Source organism: Leptidea sinapis, chromosome 28 (genome assembly GCF_905404315.1).
Source record: "Leptidea sinapis chromosome 28, ilLepSina1.1, whole genome shotgun sequence".
NCBI lineage: Eukaryota > Metazoa > Arthropoda > Insecta > Lepidoptera > Pieridae > Leptidea > Leptidea sinapis.
In genome coordinates this window covers 8701314-8722203 of record NC_066292.1, presented here as the reverse complement: position 1 = coordinate 8722203, position 20890 = coordinate 8701314, and the positions used below count along the sequence as shown (strand labels likewise).

General features: G+C 31.7%; 1 protein-coding gene across 3 annotated transcripts in view; it reads left to right on the top strand.

Annotated features, from left to right (window-relative positions):
• Positions 1-20890, top strand: part of LOC126972962 (uncharacterized) — a 284567-nt gene that overhangs the window by 91744 nt on the left and 171933 nt on the right. For 2 of the 3 annotated variants that reach the window (XR_007731236.1, XM_050820063.1), the window contains exon 3: positions 4236-4262. The gene's annotated coding sequence lies outside the window, so the exon portion shown is untranslated. The remainder of the gene's footprint in view (positions 1-4235; positions 4263-20890) is intronic. The other variant, XM_050820064.1, reaches the window with a different exon arrangement.

Sequence of the window (20890 nt, the reverse complement as noted above, 5' to 3'; positions counted from 1 at the left end):
TGGGTTGTTAAATTTTATTGCTGGACTCAACTGTTCGCCTTAAGTGATAATAGAAGGAACGATCTTATAGTTTCACGGAACTTGGCCAATTAAGATCAGAAGCAATCTTCTTCGTATTTTTTTCTATTAGCTTCTTTATTTATGAACTATATAGACGACGACTGACTATATATTTATAACTATATAACGAATAGCTTTAAAGGTAAATGTATACACTTTTACAATAAAGTCCCAGCCACTGTTCAGGCATTATCTATAAATAATAAATGTTTTATTAAAAAATGGCTTTGTCGTAAATCCTACTAAGTGATCGGACTGCCTGGGACTAGATTATGATTGTTTTATAGCGATAGGAATGGCTGTACAATATTGTATATTTTTATTGAAAACAGCGCAAAAAAAAAGAATTCTGGGAGAGTTTCTTGCGCCGCTTCTACTCTCTCAGAGCGCCATTTGTTTCCGAAGCGGAAGTAGTATCTAGTATGTTACGAATGAAATCAAAAAGAATTCTAAAGGAATCAATTTTGAGAAAATAAATGCCTTTTATGCCTTTTTATATAGCCGAATGGTCAGTTACCCTGACTACTAAGCTCGAGGTCCCGGGTTCGAATCCCGGTAGGTGCAATTATTTATTTGATGAATATGGATGTTTGTTTCAGAGTCATTGATGTTTATATATATTAGTATGTTTAAGTATGTATATTGTATTAAATATATCGCTGTCTTGTGCCCATAGTACAGGCTATGCCTAGTTCGGGGCAAGATAATTTGTGTAAATGTGTGTCAATATAATAATTATTTGCAATGAAAATAAACATATTCAGGCATGCTAGCCACAAGGCAACAGTGAAATACGTATCCAAATCTTTTTCATGCTGTCTGAGATACGAAAGAAAGAAAAATTATTTATTTACTTAGATCAAAATGATACTAATGAATGTGAAATAATTTATAAGCACTTCGGAAAAGTTGAGCTTGGAAGGAAGAGTTGGAAGAACTGGCAAAAAAATTGACATTCTTTGTACAGTTTTCAATCTTATTTACAGTTTCATCATTTTATACTTTATCTTTTGTGTTATATTGCATACAATGCAGCACTTTGCACCAAAATTACTCATTTTGATGTCTCGTCTACCTACATATAGTATCTTTCCGCGTACACTGTTAATATGTAAATGTTATATGGGAGCAACAACTTGTTTAAATTAAGGTTAGGCTCCCATAATTAAATGAGATTTTCTCGAGATTTTACAACTAAACGAAATATCCTATTAAAAAGATATTTAAATATATATATATATATTATATAATATTTTCAAACCTTTTTCTTTCCGTCGCCTTAAATGAAAACACGATTGGATGATATTTATTCGATAATTTAATCGAAAACGATTGCTCGAGAACTAAATCTTAAAAATCACCGCACAAGGAAGTTCATTCCACAGCTTTGTAGTACGTGGAAGAAAGCTCCTTGAAAACCGCACTGTGTCCTCCACAGTGCGGTTTTCAAAGGCGCCACTTACATAAGTATTAGTATTTTTATATAATAGTCATACGGATCTCCTACGATTTTATTATATCATATGTACGTAAAGATTGGCATTATAATAGATAAAATTATTATAAGGAACCACACGGTTTAGATAAAAAGTTTTAAATACATTTATTTAAGTGGTATTTCTACGATACAGCAACGATATTGGCCAAACAATATTGGCTAAGTCAAAGCCAAAGTTAGTAAGTTTTTCTTTCATACAGAAAGTCAAATGCGTATAAAACTGCCGGTTTGGAAATTATTTAAAAAGCTTCACATGCATGCATCTATCACATGCGTAATTTAACCGCAAATATTGCCCATGGCTATTTGTTTCACTGGAAATGTTCACAGAACTTTATCCTTTATTTCCATGATTACTTAGACCATATATTTCTCTGGAGTAAACCACATTTCCTTCGAAAATTGCTAAACGATTTTGTTTCTTATATGCTGTAGTCAAGGCTCAAGTTTCTGTGAAGCTATTTTTGCATAGGGGTGATTGACGATGCGTGACGTCACTTTATGAAGTTGTTCAAAAAGAAACATATGATAAGGTCATTGCACTGTTAAGTGGTCTTGCTTTAAGTATTGCGAAATTCGAGCAGATATAAAATATGCAGGAGATATGCATAACTTTCCACTGAAAATACAATTAAATATTATTTGTACAACTTATATTCAGATAAGAAGCTGAATTAAATTTAAATTGAGAATCCAAAGGTTAAGAACCATTTGAAAAATGAAGTATAATTTATAAACGATAAAAACACAAAGCAAGCCAAATAAAAAGTATATATTCAATAAATTTTCTTTGATTAACGCGAGAATAAAACACTTTTTAAAGGATCAAAACTCGTGTAATTGTAAATTTACTTTGTACATTAGATTTTTGGACAAAAGTTAAATTTTTATTTTTATTTTAGTTAATTCTTTTAGTTAACCTTTTTAGTTAACACAATTCCCAGTCCATGATCCAGTCCCTCTAAGAATGAGATCTGGAAAGGTCTTGAAACGTCGGGTTAACTAAAAAAATAATAAATATGTAACTTTTACCCAAAAATCTAATGTTATAATAAAGTTACAATTACACTCGTTTTAATCCTTTAAAAAGTGTTTTATTTAAATAGGTACTTAATAAATATTAAATTGAAGAATTAATCTAAATGTCCTTTCCTTTTTTTCTACTTTTTTAACGTCAAAACAACATTAATTTGCTTAAACATAAATGCTCCATGCTGCAAATTCCATGTTACATCGTATTCGATCTTGAGTATAAGATATAGGGCCCAATTATCATATGTATTAAGTTTGTCACCGGAAATAGGATACACAGATTAAAAAATAAATCAAATTAAAGCTTCTTTAAAACTTACATAGATATTAGTTATTTGTGATTTAAAAATATTTTAAATCAAATGTATAAGTTATGTATAAGTAATTTTAATGTCCAGCTTTTTTGTAATAAGAGCGAAAAGCGTTGAAAACGTATTATTCATAATTAATCGTTGTCTCTAGGATTTACACTTAAAACTTACTATTGGAGATTTAAATTTAATAATGAAAATTATTTTTTAAATCACATCAAGTAAATAGGAACTCTTCAAGATGTTGAAACATTCACTGTCTCCACTTTAAAACATTTCTTTGACAGACAGATACATACGTCATATCAACCTAATATGAAGTACATACAAATCTCTTTAAGTAAATTCATTTGAAGGTATAAATACAACTGTAAAATGTATAATTAAATTAGTATTCTTTTAGCCTTTTCATTCCCAAAAACCTTCATAAGCACTATTGTTAAACGTTAGGACAAGTTAGCGAACTTTTATTTAATCAAAAAAAAAAGTAAAATGAATGAAATTATTTAAAAACTGTAAGCTCATACGACCAAATCCCACTGCATTAATATAGTTTCAAATGTGATTTCTGACCAACAAGTGAAGCTGTTGTAATCACGTTTAAGTAGTCTAATTTTATTCATCACCACATATTATTATAAAACAAAGTCCTCTGCCGCGTCTGTCTGTCTGTCTTTCAGTTAAACGACAGTTTGTCGCGATAAACTCAAAAATTACAGCACCGATTTTCATGTTGATTTCACCGACGGATAGAGTGGTTCTCGAGGAAGATTTTAGTTTATAATTTGTTAAGTTCTTATATATATTACTAGCGGACCCGACAGACGTTCTCCTGTACACACGTCTTAAATTTGATAAAATGGTCCAGACGTTGGGAGGAGTTCATTAACATACACATGAGCAGGAGAATTATATTATATGGACGGAATTGAGAATCTAAACCAATTTCAAATTCACTGGAACACACAAAAAATCATCAAAAGCCGTTTAGAAGGTAGTTCAATTGTGAATCTTTACCATTCTCGAATCCACCTGAAGGCACACAGAAAGCTTCATTTAAATCGGTCCAGCCGTTTAGTAGGAGTTCAGTTACAACAGACGCACAAAAGAAATATATATATTAAGAATTGTTGGTGTCGAAAAAAATTAGCCATCTGGAAGCTTTCAACGAAAATGCTGTCTAAGCCCTTTGAGATATAACAAAATAATGTATAGCGGGATTGTGTATCATATATATGTCTTAAGAAATATAAATATAGACTATCATAATTCTTAATAAACCTTTTATTTGTCTGAGCGTTTCATACTTATGTGTATTTTGTTTTTTTTTTCAGATGCGCTGTTAACGAAGGTGATTGACGGTAAGTTTTTTATTTTTTAGTCTATATAATATTTTGTACCAACAGATTCCGAATGGAAAAATGTCTAAGCATACAACACATTATTATTTATGAAATAATTGGTAATAATAATTCCAAAGAAAACATGTATTTTTCAACCGACTTCAAAAAAAGAGGAAGTCCTCATATGCATTTTCGCGTGTTTGTCGGTGTGTGTTTTCACTATTGATTATTTTTTTAATGCTTAACAGAATTTATATCTCCAGGAAATTAAATGTTATATCTACATAACTCGATATTCACGCCATTTTAGATCATAATTTTATTAATAAAGATTAATGGAATTCATAAGCAAATTACTATTTAAATATTTTTATAATTGATGATGTTTTTTTAATTAATCCTCTTTACTTTTTCTTATTTTTATTGGATTTAACACTGCATTTTTTATTTTTTTCACTTCTGGGATTCATTACACAAACTAAATTTGAAAACCTAACTTATGAACGATGCGGCACTGGAACCTGGTCCTCTCACGTTACTGTTACGTCTTTATCAAAATCCGTCAGATCCTGTTGATGAAGCCACAACCTGAAAGGTGACCAAAGACATATCAAGATTTATGAACTTTACGTCACTCGAACGGTTTGCTGGGTGGAAGAGTATTCGCACGGAACGCGAGAGGTCGCAACGTTCATAAATTTTGTTTTCAAATTTAATTTGTGTTGTAAATTTATTAGTGTTTAACGTTTTATTTTTAATCGACCTTCAATTCTATTTTATCAATTTGGGCATTTTACTACACGGTCATTATGAATAATGACAGACAATCCTTGATCAATCACACGATTCATACATTTACATAAGAGATACATATACCTCTGATATCCTTTAAAGCACAAATTTACTTACCTTCTTAATTAAGACTATGACCCATGCATGAGGACTTAAATGAGAGCAAACTACTCATACACTTTAAAAACAACATCAGATTTGACGAGAAGAAAGATCCTGTTGATCTAATGATCTGCTGAATGTTGTTCAATGTTATTCAACAATGCTATATGCTAATTTAGTATATAGATTTGGTAAATCTTTTCTTTTGTCTAATATTAATAATTCCAATAATGTTTAGTTGTAAGTCCTAATAGTTTAGATAAAAGTAAGTGGTAGTTAAGTATGTACACATAATTAAATGTTTTTAAGCGCAATAACTTGCCAACAAACTGTTAAAGTTTGGCAAGATATATTAATAAGTTAAAAGTGTACTTATTTAATTTAAAATAAATTAAACAAACTGTTAATAATTGGTGATCAAATATTAATTAGTTCATAATATATAAATCCTTACTGACTGTGACTTACTAGCTGACCCGGCAAACGTTGTTTTGCCATATAAAGTATAATTCTCGCAATAGTTTTATAGCCTATGTGTTATTCTGGTGTGTAAACTATATTATTGTAAAGTTTCATCAAAATCCAATCAGTAGTTTTTGCGTTTAAGAAGTTCAAAGAAATGTCTGGAAGACATACAAACTTTCACATTTATAATATTAATAGGATGACTTATTATGGAAGAACAGGATATTGTCAACTCGTGAATTTTACTAATGTCTACAAGTAGGTATAAGTCGCAAACTGCTATAATAAGAGTAAAAACGTCAAAAACTTATTGACCTCAACCGGTCAAAATTAATTTTCTATAAATTTTGTTTAGCGTGAAGTACTACCCTTGTCATTGCGATGTTAAGCTGGAGTTCTACGTCGCAATACGGCGAGTAAACATGACATTTATTAGTATTCCTATTAATTTTAATATCCTGGCTTGTGGTTGCGTCGTGGAAAGGGTCGTTCCATCACCTAAAATGTGACGAGGAAGTTGATAGGCATCATCTTCTAAAACAAGCACTTAAAAGTGCTTAATTAATTTAATTAAAATTTAATTAGAACTATTTTGAGTTGTTTTTTTTTTAATCAAGTAAATTGTTATATCACTTTGTAGGAACTTAGGTTTTTAGGCTTTAGGTGTTTTGTAGAATACTAAAATTAATCATTTGAAAGAGTACTAATGAGTTTCTTACCACTTTCTCTCGTTAAAACTCAACTTTATAGTAACTATTACTAATGGTATGATATATAAAAGGTAATAAATGCTAGTTTATGGTAAATAATTAATGGTAAATGTTATTACTTTGACGTCTTTTTATCTAAAACAATAGGTAAATGATTTTTTATTTAAATTATTATTTTGTACATAGTTAAATAGTGACGGTGGATCCTGTGTGTTAATTACTAACGATGACGGATTAAACAGTCAGTCAATTGATACAAGGCCGAAATATTGTGAGCTCATCATAAGCAATCACCGCAGATAATCTGTAAGTTATTATGCGTAGTGAATAATACTGAAAACTTGTAACATTGTTCCTATTCTATTTTCAATTAGTAGTTATCAAACAGCCATACCGATTGTGAGATTCAGCATAAATACTAACTACAAACGACTTGTAGATACTGTTTATTATGTCACTTATATAGTACTAGCCAACCCGACAGACGCTGCTCTGTAAAAAAATAGCATATAAATATTCGGGACTAATGTAACTTAAATGAAACAACAACGACAATTTCTGAATTATGTAATAAAATAATAAGGATCAATATCGTATTTGCAATTTGTAACAACTTTTATGTTACCGCGTTATAATTATCAATTTTTTAAAGTGCTATAATGGATATAGAATTGTATCCTTAAGAGATAGATATTGTATACCATCGCGGACTTTTCTGTAGATTTATGTTAGAGACACAGTTCCACCATATATTATTTTCTTTTAATCTCAAAGCGTTTAAACAGCATTTTCGTTGAAAGCTCAGTGACGCCTTATTTTTCCGATATCTCCAACAAAAATTGTTAATGTATACAAAACCTTAACAAATTGTATACTAAAACCTACCTCGTGAACCATCTTATCTATTGGTGAGAACAGCATGAAAATCGATTCTGTAGTTTTTGAGTTTATCGCGATATTTAGACATACGCGGTGGAAGACTTTCTTTAATAATTCTATTCTATTCTATTCTTCCTACTATGGCTCCTGTGGAAGGTATACCACAAGTTTGCCAATGTCACGTTAAGGTAGACCACCAAGCTTAGAGTATTCTTTTACTAATTTTAATGGTATTGATCGGTGCTTAAGATTGAAACAAGTTTTATTTTCTTATACCTGAAACAAATATACATGCTGTTAGGACTATAGACACTTCTTTAATAATATGTAGTGATAGTGATTGTGGTCAATGTCACTGTCACTCTAGTTGTCAGCTGTCATGACTATTCAATGATAATGACAACTGTTGATTGCAAAACGACGAATGGTGGTGTCAAGTACGTCGGGTGGGAAGTTAGGTCACTTTGGACGTGATCGGTCATTCATTACGGGGCACGTTTGATATCAGGGTATTTGATTAGCTTTGTTTGCAGACATAGCTTGTTATTTAAAGATGATATTAATAACAAATTATCTGAAAAGTATAAATTGTGGCTTTACATAATATGTTTTTTCTGAAATGCCAACAGGGAACAAGATTATTAATTATTTTATGTAAAACATTGCTGTGCTCAAGGCGTCACATATTGTCTACCCATTTAATGTACCGCCCTTTTGTAAAATGTGACTTGCAATAAAATATTTTGATTTGATTTGATTAATGTATATTGAAAATATGTATTTTTTTTTAAATTTTGTATTTAATGTGTGATACTCGCGTGAATACCAGCTCACTCTATGCTCGGAGGTCATATACCAAACATCAACGGAACCGCTTTAGAAAACATTGCTATGAATTCGTGTAGTTTCACGCTTATATTGTTTTCTTAACCTTAGTACAGGCTACTGAGACTCGTTGATGTCTTTTGTATGTGAGAACTTAAAGTCACGTTAAACATACATTTTTAAGAGCTCCATTTGGGAATTGCCATGACCATTTGCAAGTTCTGTAACTGTTTTATATTTATTATCATTTTTGAGATTTTAGGCGGTTGAGAAAGTTGTTAACTTGAGATTTAACAAAAATAGTTACAAATCGTAGCATTTTTGGATTCTTTAGATCTTCGCTTAACTAATTAAATTAATTAGCGTTGGGTCCTAAAAAAATCACAGCGAAAATTTGGAGCTGTTATAAGCAAATAAATAGTAATAAAAATATATCCAGTCATACTGCCATCAATAACTCCTTGGTTCGTCAGCCGTGGTATTTATGTCGCCATAAAACATCCCACGTAATTCGTTCCGATTTAGAGTGATAGAATACTGTACTTAAGGCTATTATTACATCGAGCAAGTTAAGTATTGAATAGCCATAACCAATAACTCTCGTACAAATGGGATCGTTTAATATTATTTGCGTTTTACGAGTTTTCGACATTTGCGTTCAATCTTTTATTACTTAGTCAGGCGTTGTGAGGGCAATATACCTTAGTTTACCTATAATTCCATTGGATCTAATTGAATTCAAACCCTTACCCAATAATCTGTATTTAAATAGTACAGGGTGGACCAAAAGTCCGTTTATAATTGGAATGATGATTTAAAAAAAACTAATTACAGTAGATCATCATTGTTTATTGTTTTCGATAGTAAACAAAAGAGTAATTTATTTCTTAAAAATCACATCATCCATATGCAATCCTTCATTATTCTGGCGTTGTTTCGATAGTACTCGCGTACACAAAATGCACATTGACTACCGCTAAACGACGCCATGGTACTAAATTACCATTGGCCGTTCTTGCAATGCCTAACCCTTTCACCCCCCTCGGCCGCCGCTGCTAGACGCGGCAACCGATTCAAATGTAAACGGAATTTTTTTCCACCCTGTATTAAAATCAGGGCCATTTTTAATCGAAGATGACGACAAACGATCCTGTTACCAAGAACTCTACTTCAGATTCTTCAAAGTTATTATATTTTTTTTTATAATCGCATATAAAATGCTCGCAAAATACTTTTATTTAATTACGGTGTGTGTGGGTGATGCAGCTACTGTACTCGATAACTTTTGTCTTGTATTTATTTACAATAACTTATTTGACTTACTCGTGTAAAGCATTGACTATTATACGTTTGAGTATTTTTGCATAACATTACATGTATTGAAATTGAAATGATTTGTAAAACAATGAAAATGTAAATGCTGATTTAAAAAAGTGGCAATGAGCTTATTGCCACTTCTTCTCATTCGCTCAACCCTTTACGAAGTGTTGGTAAATTCAACAATGAAAAATATTTTTTTGACATTCATAAGTATCATTTCCATGACATATATGTAAAAAGTGATTTTGATTTGATATGATTTGAATCGAACGTACAACGGGTCACCTGATTTTATGCTTATGAATGCTCAGAGAAAAGTCTTTCTCGTTTTTTTGTTGTTTTACAATTATTATTATATTACGTACTTTGCTTTATTTGGGCTGTTTTTAATCGGAAAGGGTATTTTTACTTCATAAGCACCTTCTTTAGTGTGATTGAAATCCACGCAAGCCACATTCTCAATGAAGGGCATGGAACCCGTAAAGGAATGTGAGTGTCTTAAAGATTATATTACAAATGAAATCTTATAACTATATTTACAATTCTATGATTACATTAAATTAAAACTATCATTACGGAGAAGCGTACTAAGAATACTAGCAGCATTTCCACGTTGGATAGCTAGGCTGATCCGTTGACCGAAATAGCTGCCAATGTTTGGGTTGCCAGTAGCCCTAAAAATGTTGCAAATAAAATTTAACTAAATAAAAAAGGGAATAAAGAAGTTTTATATTAGTCAGTGGCAGTCTCTAATCTTTCAAACACTAACTCACCAGCTATATAGAATGTATATTATAATTTCTCTCAATAATTGACAAAAAACCTCTGAAGGTATTCACATGAGCCATTTGAATTTACATTATCATACTTGAGTAAATTACATGGCATAATACCTGTCATAGATATAATAATGTAAATAGAAGGAGCTTCCCTAAATAATAATAGTTTAAATGGCTCATTTCTTCTTGCATGAAAATAAAAATCGAGAAGAAAGCATTCAGCCTTCCCAATTCAATTCTTGGCAAATGAGACTTAACATCTTACGTCTCAAGATGACGTGCGCAATTGTAGTGCCGCTCAGAATTTTTTGATTTTTCAAGAATCCTGAGCGGCATTGCATTGTAATGGGCAGGGCGTATCAATTACCATCATCTGAACGTCCTGCTCGTCTCTTCCCATAATTTCTTTAAAAAAATCAAATTCAAATATATTTATAGGATATAAAATCACATATTGAAAGTCAAAAACTATCCATTCCAAAAGGTATGTCTCAGACCTGAGAAGAACGGGTGAAACAAACTCTATTAGGACCAATGTATTCCCGTGAACCTATGTAAAAATTTATTTGTAATTACTGTAAGCTACGGTAAGCTATTGTTTTATCATGTTGTTTTGGGAAGCGATAATCTCAAACGATTGCCGTACAAATTTCAAAAAAGATTTCTTTACAAAAGTATTTCTAAAGTACTTAGTGTTGTAATATACATTACCAATGTACAAAACGCTTCGTGTGTTTATTAACTAAGAATTCAAGGAGCTCTGTCTATAATATTATTGTCAGGCCACTGTTCAACCGGTTGAGCTACTGTATTCCTATCCCACGTAAATAATTATATGCAAATTTTTATAATTGTACAATTATGGAGTATTAACCCTTGAGATAAATTCAATACGAACATTATATAAAACTGATGTTATTATTTAAATGGAGCGTAAGACACTTGGCATGCTGGTAATTAGCTCAGGAATTGCAGAAATTCTTGCCTAAGACAAACTTAGAGTTTTTAATAAACAGCTTTACCTCAGGTAAAAAGTCAGTTATTTGCAGTTATTCAATTATCCAGTTACCCAGTTAGTAGATTACGTAAGATAAGATCAGTCAACTATTTCATTTTTTTTTTAATAAAGCAGCTTTGATAATCTTAGTAAAAGTAGTAGTAGTAGTAGTAGTAGTTTATCATTAGTAGATTTTAAAAACAGTATTCAATACTGTAAATAATTCAAAAAAGTCTTCGAATGGCGACCACGTACAGGAAGATGCAGTGTTGATAGGCCCCCCACAAGATGGACCGACGATCTGGTCAAGATCGCCGGAATACGTTGGATGAGGGCAGCGCAGGATCGATCGTCATGGAAATCTTGGGGGAGGATTGTTTGTCCAGCAGTGGACGTCTTCCGGCTGATTATGATGATTCACTACTACAAAGCTGTGGAATGAGCTTCCTTGTGCGGTGTTTCCGGAACGATACGACACGGGTCAGGCGGGACCTTAAAATAAGCGCGTCCACCTACTTTAAAGGCCGGCAACGCTCCTGTGATTCCTCTGATGGTGCAAGAGAATGTGGGCAGCAGTGATAACTTAACACCAGGTGACCCGTACGCTCGTTTGCAACAAAACATTACAAATTTTACTAATAAATTATTTATATAATAAATTATTTAAACTTTAATTTAATCTTTTTTCCGTTTGGGTGGAAACAATGGCGTTTATCTAAAAAAAAGGCTTGTCCAGAAGTTAACCGATTTGACAAGTGACCGAAGATCTGGTATACACCTCTATAAGAGGAAAAGTTTGGCCATCCAGAGGTAAGGTGACCAGCTCCATGGGCAACAGTATACTACTCCATACAGTACTATGATTACATAAAATTAAAATTAACATTACGGGGAAGCGTACCAAGTAATTGACGTTTGAGTATATTTGTTGCATCACTTTGAATAAATTTTATTTGAAATTATTTGTAAATTTAATTGAAAATAAGAACGTGGGATATCGTTCTGTTTTGAAAAGGGTAAACTTAGAGTTTCTTGCTCGTTCTTCTCTAAGGAAATATGCCTTCCGAATGAGCTGTATGAAAAAATGACATAATATTTAATGTGTAAAGCAATTTACCTACTAAATAAAATATTTTATGATTTGATTTGTTTTGAAGAATACTGGCAGCATTTCCACGTATATAATATAATCATCTTTCTGATTACATTATGACTGTAGTCTTTGGAAATTGCGTTGACGAAGAGACATCCTTTTTTACTGGAGCAAATATAAATATGAATTTACAAATTTAAGTACGCGTGCATCTGCATATTTTGTCCTCGTAGTTCGTGCCAAATACTCTTAGTATCACGGCGTGTTATTGATAATAGAGGCGGAAATATCATTGTCTACAAATAGCAAAGAGGCAGGGAAACAGATGGAATTATATATGACTAGAACATAGAAGTGGTTTCCGAGCAAGGTGTCCTCGATAGCGCTGGGATAACCGTTGTGAGCCGCCGGCTAATAGGTTCTGTGTAGCTGACCTGACCCGACGTGCGGCGGGTTCGATGCTCGCGTGATAAATGTTACAAGTTATTTCAATTACCTGCTACATGTACGAACGGTTTTATTTTGATTTGCAATATGTAGAAAATTTTATGTGTACTAATACCAAAAGCAAATACTACGGTTTACGACTAATAATATAAATATATTAACTAGCCGCTATCCGCGACGTATGCGTTGGTATGGCATTAATAAAAAAAAATACTAAAAATATTGATTTAAAAAATAATTAAAAGTGGTACAACTGTTAAAACCGCTGAGTCCCACCATAGAGGCCCTGATTCGATCCTCGCCCGCCACGCATGTGTTTTTGGATTTCGAATTGAAATGTATTTTCAAAAAGTTATTGAAGTGAAATCTTCTTTAGCGGAGATGAGCTCGTGTCTTGGGATGGCTAGATATAAAATGTTAAACTCGCGTCAGGACACGTGACCTGATCGGAATTTCGTAAGACAGTCGTTGAAATGATGGATGAAAGTTGATTTTTCTGAGCCATAAACTTTTTAATGAAAAATAATTGTTATAGTTCTAAAAAGTTTTTATATTATTACTAGATACCATCGTTGTAGCCTGAAATGAAACCTGCAATCCTGTTGATATCATTAAAACAACGCAAAACCTATAAAGATTAAAAGATAAGCAAAAATTTAATATTTTAGCAATTAATTAATTTGTTAATCTTTATTTATTAGTTGAATGTCAGGGAAATCTAGAACATAATTTTAATGAGTCCGTCTCATAAACAATTTTAATGTGTATGTTTTATTTAGAACATTGATCAAGTATGTATCGGGAGGCTCATCTTATGAAGGCTCTTCTTTTCTGAAACTCAGACTTAACTCAAATAGTAGTAGTATTTAGTAGTTATTAGAAATGACATCAAAAAGAATTCTAAAGGAATCAATTTTGAGAAAATAAATGCCTTTTATGCCTTTTAATACAAAAGAGGAGTTTCATTTTCGTATGGGGGGCTTCTGTGGCAGGATGCCAGATAGGTCTACCATATCTACCAACTAGGTTATTGAGCCTTCACATATTTTATCTGTGGTGTATAAGTGAGGATCTCAATTGTGATGACGCTTCGAATTTTGAGTTTATTCGAGAACCCTGAGCGGCACTGCATTGTAATGGGCGGGGCGCATCTCTTACCATACCACTTGCTTGTCTCGTCACTGTTTCTCGTACGTAAAAATAGCCCTTTGAAAATTAAGTATTAGCTTAAAAAACAAGAATATATTCAATAGCGACAGATATTTTGACAACTTGGTCAAACTGATATTTATTTGCAAATTATTTTCAACGTTTTTAATTTTTCTGTGGTGAGATTTAACGAGACTAGGAATTCGCGAATGACAATACAACTCGCAGAATTCTTGGAAGCACAATGTTCTGAGCAGCAACAAATCGCTCATCATGATCAGATAGATGTTAAGTTTTCATTTGCCAAGTAATATCACCACGAGACTGAATATATTATTCTATATTTTCGACTGATTATCGTTATATATCAGTCTCGTGCTAGATTTTGGTGAGACAACACGTCCTGAGGACGCCTCGTGTACAGGCGAAACACGTGTCGAAATGTTGGCGGAATTAACACTAAAGAAAACTTAAATCATTTGTATAATTATGGATTTCCGCAAAGTAACGCCTAATTCAATAAAAAAGGCAGAAAAGCTACTGATGTACGATACGACTTAATGTGGTATATAGGTACAAAATGTAACTGGCACCCTTGAAGAAAAGTAAAGTAGGATTAAGTGTCAATACTTCCCGGTAAGAATTTTATGTCTAAATTAATATAATTTATATTTTGAATTGACTGCGCCATATTTCAACCATTGCGACAAAAACCACCGTTACAACCACAAGATTAAAACCAACTATTCAACGGCATTAGTATCGATAATTACAAAGAGTAGATACGCAAAATAACCCGACCCGAGCTGTAAGTATATTGGATTCCTGTTTAAAACCATTTCCTGCTAATAACTACATGATATTAATTCATATTTACTGTAAATCCTAAATTATTAGCTCTAGCCCAGGAGACCGTCATAAAGTATGCGTCGCAATAAATAAAGTCCGGTGTGAAATACATCGGTTCCTGGACTATGTCTCGTCGTAAACTCTCTTTATTTGAATACATACAATTTGTGTCGTGTCAGTCGAGTACAGACACAGGTATTTAATTCTAGTGTTTAAGATTTATTTTCTATCGTAAAATTTTAGATATATGACAGTACCATCAACCGATAGAAGTAGTTCAGTAAACCCATATAACCTACTACAACGTTGAATACGTAGACGATACCATGAAGTGGGAAATGTGCTTTTCATTTTAATATTCTAAAATTATTATATTTTTCTTAAGTGACGAGTCAAGGATGACATTTACCTGATGGTTAGTGCCTTAGTACCATGCCCTTCACAATATGCAGTGCTTCTGTGGTACCAACCTAATAAAGGGTTCTACGACAAGTTGACTTTATCCACGTTTTTTTATAATACATAACATGATGTAGTTTCACTCGGTGGTTTTATGAGTTTCGTAAATCTTACTACTATTAAACTTAAGCTTACTATTTTCAATAACTGAACATATAATAATAACATCTTTGGTTCCATGAAGTTCTAAACAAATCGGGCTTCTAAAACAAGCTTATTTTTAACCGATTTCAAAAAGGAGGAGGTTATCAATTCGATCGGTATTTTTTTTTTATGATGCAATTTACGTAGTTTTTCTTTACTTCAATGCAGAATAGATGCAATTTGGTCCCAAAATAATTTACATAGTTTGGCTCAGTAGTTTTCATTTTATGAACATTTTTAGGAAAATTTTTGTCTACATCGATGATATTATTGTTTTTTGTGTACAGCTTTTTTAGGAGTTTTCGTTCAGGTTTATTATATATTATAATTATTAACTCACACTTTACTGTACTTTTTAAAGTAAAAAATAAAAATAAAACTACGTTTAAAAAAACCGACTTCAAAAACAGAAAAGTATCAGAAAACTAAATATTTAATTTAAGACAGCTTTACCTTTAATATTAATAAAATACTGTTATTTGTATGTGCTACACATTGATAGCTTTGAAGTCGGTACCAAGCCAAATGTAATAAATAAGTACCTACACTCACCACGCGTGACTCTGAACGGGATAGCTTCGTCTAGAACAAAACAACCCAAGCGGACAGTCACTCCTGGCCAAACAACCTTAATAATTACAATAAGTAAGCTATTTATAATATTCAGTTTTATTTTGTTTAGGGCTTGGCACCGACTTAAAACCTATCAATAGGTAGCACATATAAATAATAGCATTTTATTAATATTAAGGTGCATTAAATAAAATTAATAGTTATTTGATACTTTTCAGTTTTTGAAGTCGGTTTTTTTAAACGTAGTTTTATTTTTATCAATATAATAGTCAAATATTTAAACATCGTTTTCTTCTTTATTTATATTCAAATTCAAATATTTATGTTCAAAATTGGATGTAAAATTATTGAATGTCTCAGAACTGAGAAGAACGAGCACAACAAACTCAGCGGGCTACATTTTTTTATACAAAAATATGGTTACAATGTAAAATCGTACAATAAAATTTATTATTTAATAGAGTGAAGGCGGTCGCTCTTTTCCCAATCTGTGGTATCATTAAGAAAATCATTTATGTTATAGTAACCTTTACCACACAAACGTATTTCAACAATTATATTTAATTTCATATTTCATTTGTTTTGAACATTATCTGGGATCTTGTAAGTAAGGAATGCTCCTTGTGTGAGTTCAAACGCCTTCAAATATTTCAATGAAATGCTTAACACTTTATGCAACACACTAAGTATATTGTATTAAATATATCTTTGTCTTGCACCCATAGTACAGGCTATGCCTAGTTTGAGACAAGATAATTTGTGTAAGAGTATATCAATCTTATTATTAAAAAAAAACTAAGTGTTTCTCGCACAAACCGACGTTAGAAAACAGCTATCCAAAAGCACTGTAACCTAATACATTACATTCAAACACAAAACCGAACACGTTCCTGTGTCTGTGCCTCCCATTTAGATGCGACTTTTTACGACATCGTAAACTAAGGTATTGTCTATGCCACAGCTATAAATGTCGCTGTCTCCCTGCCTATGTCTATTTATTGGGTATAAACGTGTAAAGGAAATATTTTGCGCAATATTGTTGAAATTTTAATTTATGACTGTATTTTACCATTTCGGTTGTTGACTAAGTTTTAATTTTTGAAGTGATTGAGATTTTGTGAACCAACAACAAAAAAAATACGGGTAATTTATCAGTATAAAAGTAAAAACAAAAAAAGTATGTAAAAACAATAGTAATAAATTATACAATATTGACTGATTGCGCTATCTAAATAATATAAAGTTCTGAAGTGTTACTTCAGAACTATATACAATTACTTTCCATTAAAAAGTTTTTCTCTCCGAAAAATCAACTTTCATCTATAACTTCAACGACTGTCTTACGAATTTTCGATCAGGTCTCGTGTCCTGGCGCGTAACATTTTATACCCATCCCAAGAAAAGTGCTAAACGCAGCTAAAGAAGTTTTCAGTTCAACAAACAAAAGTGAATCAACTTAAGATTATATGATCACCAACAACGTTGCTCTCATTCTAGAATCAAAAAAGTGTTGACTTGGAGTAATGATTACTTCATCCTACGCAGTAAAAGTGATAGCAAATGCGCAAAACTGTCCAAAAGCAATTAAAATAAACGTTGTATAACATTTTTTCTTTATTTATGATAGTAAATTATTAACAAAGATCCACCCAAGTCATGCTCACTCTCGACTCTTAACAACCGCACGTTTTACATAAAATTTTTTTCGTATTCGGCAACTCCCTCCTCCAAAAATTAACCAAAAGTAACGTAATCATAATTTTGAAAACTGAATGGGAAAGACATATCCTGTGTCCGACTGTTTTGAGTTTTTCGCATATTGTTGTCGAATTTGTATACTGGGCTTCTGTTTGCGGCCTGTACGATTATGACAGCACTAACAAAAACAAAAATATAAAAAAAAACAAACAGAGAGATCTTATGTGTAAGCAATTTTGATCCAGCCAAAAGGAAAGAACCGACGATCTGGTCAAGATTACCGGAATAGGTAGGATGAGTGCAGCATCCTGCGCTGCTTTTTCATATAATTTTAAGAAAAGTTAGTTATGAATACTACGTTAACATTCACCATAATACAAATGTTGCTTAAAGTACAAGTGTGTTCAAAGTTTCATTTTAAAGTAAATGTATTCAAAAACTCGAATAAAATATTATTGCTTGGACATTTGTAATTCATTATAATAGTTTAAAGAGGATTGTTTCAAATGCTATGAGAAGTAGAAAAAATATTTTTAAATATAAACAACAGTTACTGCGCCTACGATATTCAGCCTACTGAAAATTCAATTTGTATAAAATTTTCAAGTAAATCAGACTTCTGTTAGCGGAGGAAAATCAGGTTCAAAGTTCCGTTACATACCTTCATAGAATAGGATATGAATCTATATATAATCTATATATCTATATAAACTTAAAACATAAGTACTTATTAGTCATTAACAATTATGGCAATCAAGAACATAACCCAATTATGCACAACCACGATACTCGGTTGATGTCCGCTGGTAAGTTCGAGGTTCCTAGAATCAATAACTGCTACGGAGATAGGACTTTGAAAAAACGCCTACCTTATCTATTAAACAGCTTGCCTGAGGACATCCGACTAGAAAACAGTAAAAGAAAATTTAAAACTAAACTTAAGAAATATTTATTGTCAACACTGCCTTAAAATTAAAATTAGATTTTTTTATTATATTTTTATCAATATTTGTTAATTACACTTGTATAAAATCAATGTTCTAATAAGCATTAATGTATAACAAGAGACTTGATCCTGCAGACAAACTGTCCAAACAGTTTTGCGGGACTATGTTAGCTTTTCAGATTCTTTCTGTAAATGATTAATAGTATAAATAAATAAATAAAATAATATATAATAACACTAGAAACAATTCCATGCAAAATTTAAATTGCCCTCAACTGTTTACATATTATGTAGGCATAAATCATCTACCGCCCTTACGTAAGCATCTGTTGGCAAAGCTACGAGCAAAATACTTACAATTCCTATATTGCTAAAATGATTTTTATTATTAACCGAAAATAAGAACCTCCTACCTTTTTTTGTCTCAAAAGTGTGTGATGTTACCAAATTCTATTCTATGTTCGACCGATGGATATTTTATACGTCCAGATAGTCTCTTGCTGTTATATAAACGATAAAGACATGTCAGGAATATTAGTTTAGTGTGCGTGACAAGCTACATCTTACACTCGCGATTTGTAACAAGCGATAACACTTTGTATAAGTGTGCGTGAATTGCTCAAAAAAGAGATTAGTTTTAAACTATTTTTTTTCGAATTTTTCACAGCTGTTATAATTTATCTAGACGTATAAACTATTAAAGATTTGACCATACTAAACATAGGACATATTTTATCAGCGAAACCATTATCAATCGCTTGTAAAACAACTACTTTCCTCCACTTAATATATGATATCTTTAAATGTCATATTACTATATATATTTAAGTATGTATTTAAAGAGCACTGAAGCGTTGGGCTAAATACATAATAATAATAATAATAAATCTTTATTTGTTGCAAAAAAAATACAGTTTTGCTTAAAATTACCCTCGACCCCCAAACTAGGACAGCCCGTGACATGGGGGTCAGTCTCATCAACAAACATCAACATATTTTAAGGTCTAACAATGGAAATTATGCAACAAATTATGAACACAAAAACTATTTTATATATAATTTAGGGCGTGCGTTGTGTGTTTGTGTGTGTGTATGTGTGTGTGTGTGTGTGTGCGTGTGAGTATGTGTTTAGCTTTTTATTTATCAAATGCTATACCTAATATAAATAGTGGTTAACGAATAAGATTCTCAGTAGCTTCGTAATTTAGGTTTCTTAACATGTTCTTGAGTTTATGTCTAAGTTCATATATATTACAATGCATAATTTTAAGTTTCGAATTAATATTTTTGAAATATTGACATCAACAAATATTTATAGAATACGTATTCAATTAAATTAAATTTGAACTTTGCATTTAACTTAGTCATAAAGAAACCCCAAGGATACAGTTCTAAACATCATCCGATTGCAAAACTGTCAATTGTCACTTACATCACTTTGTGCACGCGAGCTAAGTACTTGTCTATTACATTTGATTAATACTGAGCAGCGACTTGATGCAAAGACGAATTATCTTTTTCTATATTTTGTCTGGTGAAAACGCTTTAATTTTTGTCTGCATTCAGCAGGTCGGTCAATATTAAAACTTTATTGAAATTATCACCAATCACCAAGTCATTTTGAAGATTTTTATGGAACAGAAGGAAAAACGAACGTACCTGATGTTAAGTGATTACTACTCCTCACACTGTCTTGCACCACCAGAGGATTCACAGCGTTGCCGGCTTTTACGTGACTTTTTGTATCGTGCTTGAAACACTGCTCAAGAAACGAATATAATGTTATATAGGAACATAGGTAAGTATGTTATTTAGTACAAAGTTAAAATTGAATGAACCTGTTAGTTTTACACATATTTTATTACCCAAAATGTATATCAGTTACCATCATTGAACACATTAAGTTTAACGAGAACAACTATAAAAACAATTTCATAAAGTTATCCCACGAAAATAGCACATCATTGACAAATTTCTTTTAATTCACAATTTTATTTATAAATTGCTCGTTCATATCTCCGCACATTGATAATAGTTATTTATGCAACTGTTGTGTAATAAGGGGTATTAAAATCACGTGAGTGTTTTAATACCAAATTATCAACAGATGCATACAAGACTTTATCTACATAGAATATGAATCCTCTAAAAGATTCTAGAACAGTTAGCTTACTGCTAACATTAAAACACCAGTCCTAGTAGTAACCTAATATCATTCATTACTGATTATATACAAATAAACTAAGTATTAATGAATCAATTATTTATTTTAGTAGTAATTTACATTTTGTATAGTGCAATAATTAAAATTCACTTGAATATTCAGCGTTTAAAATGAATCGCTCATTTTTTGTAAACAAAACAATAAAAATATAGAAGAAAAATGGCGGGGATTCGAATAATCTACTTTTTTATTATG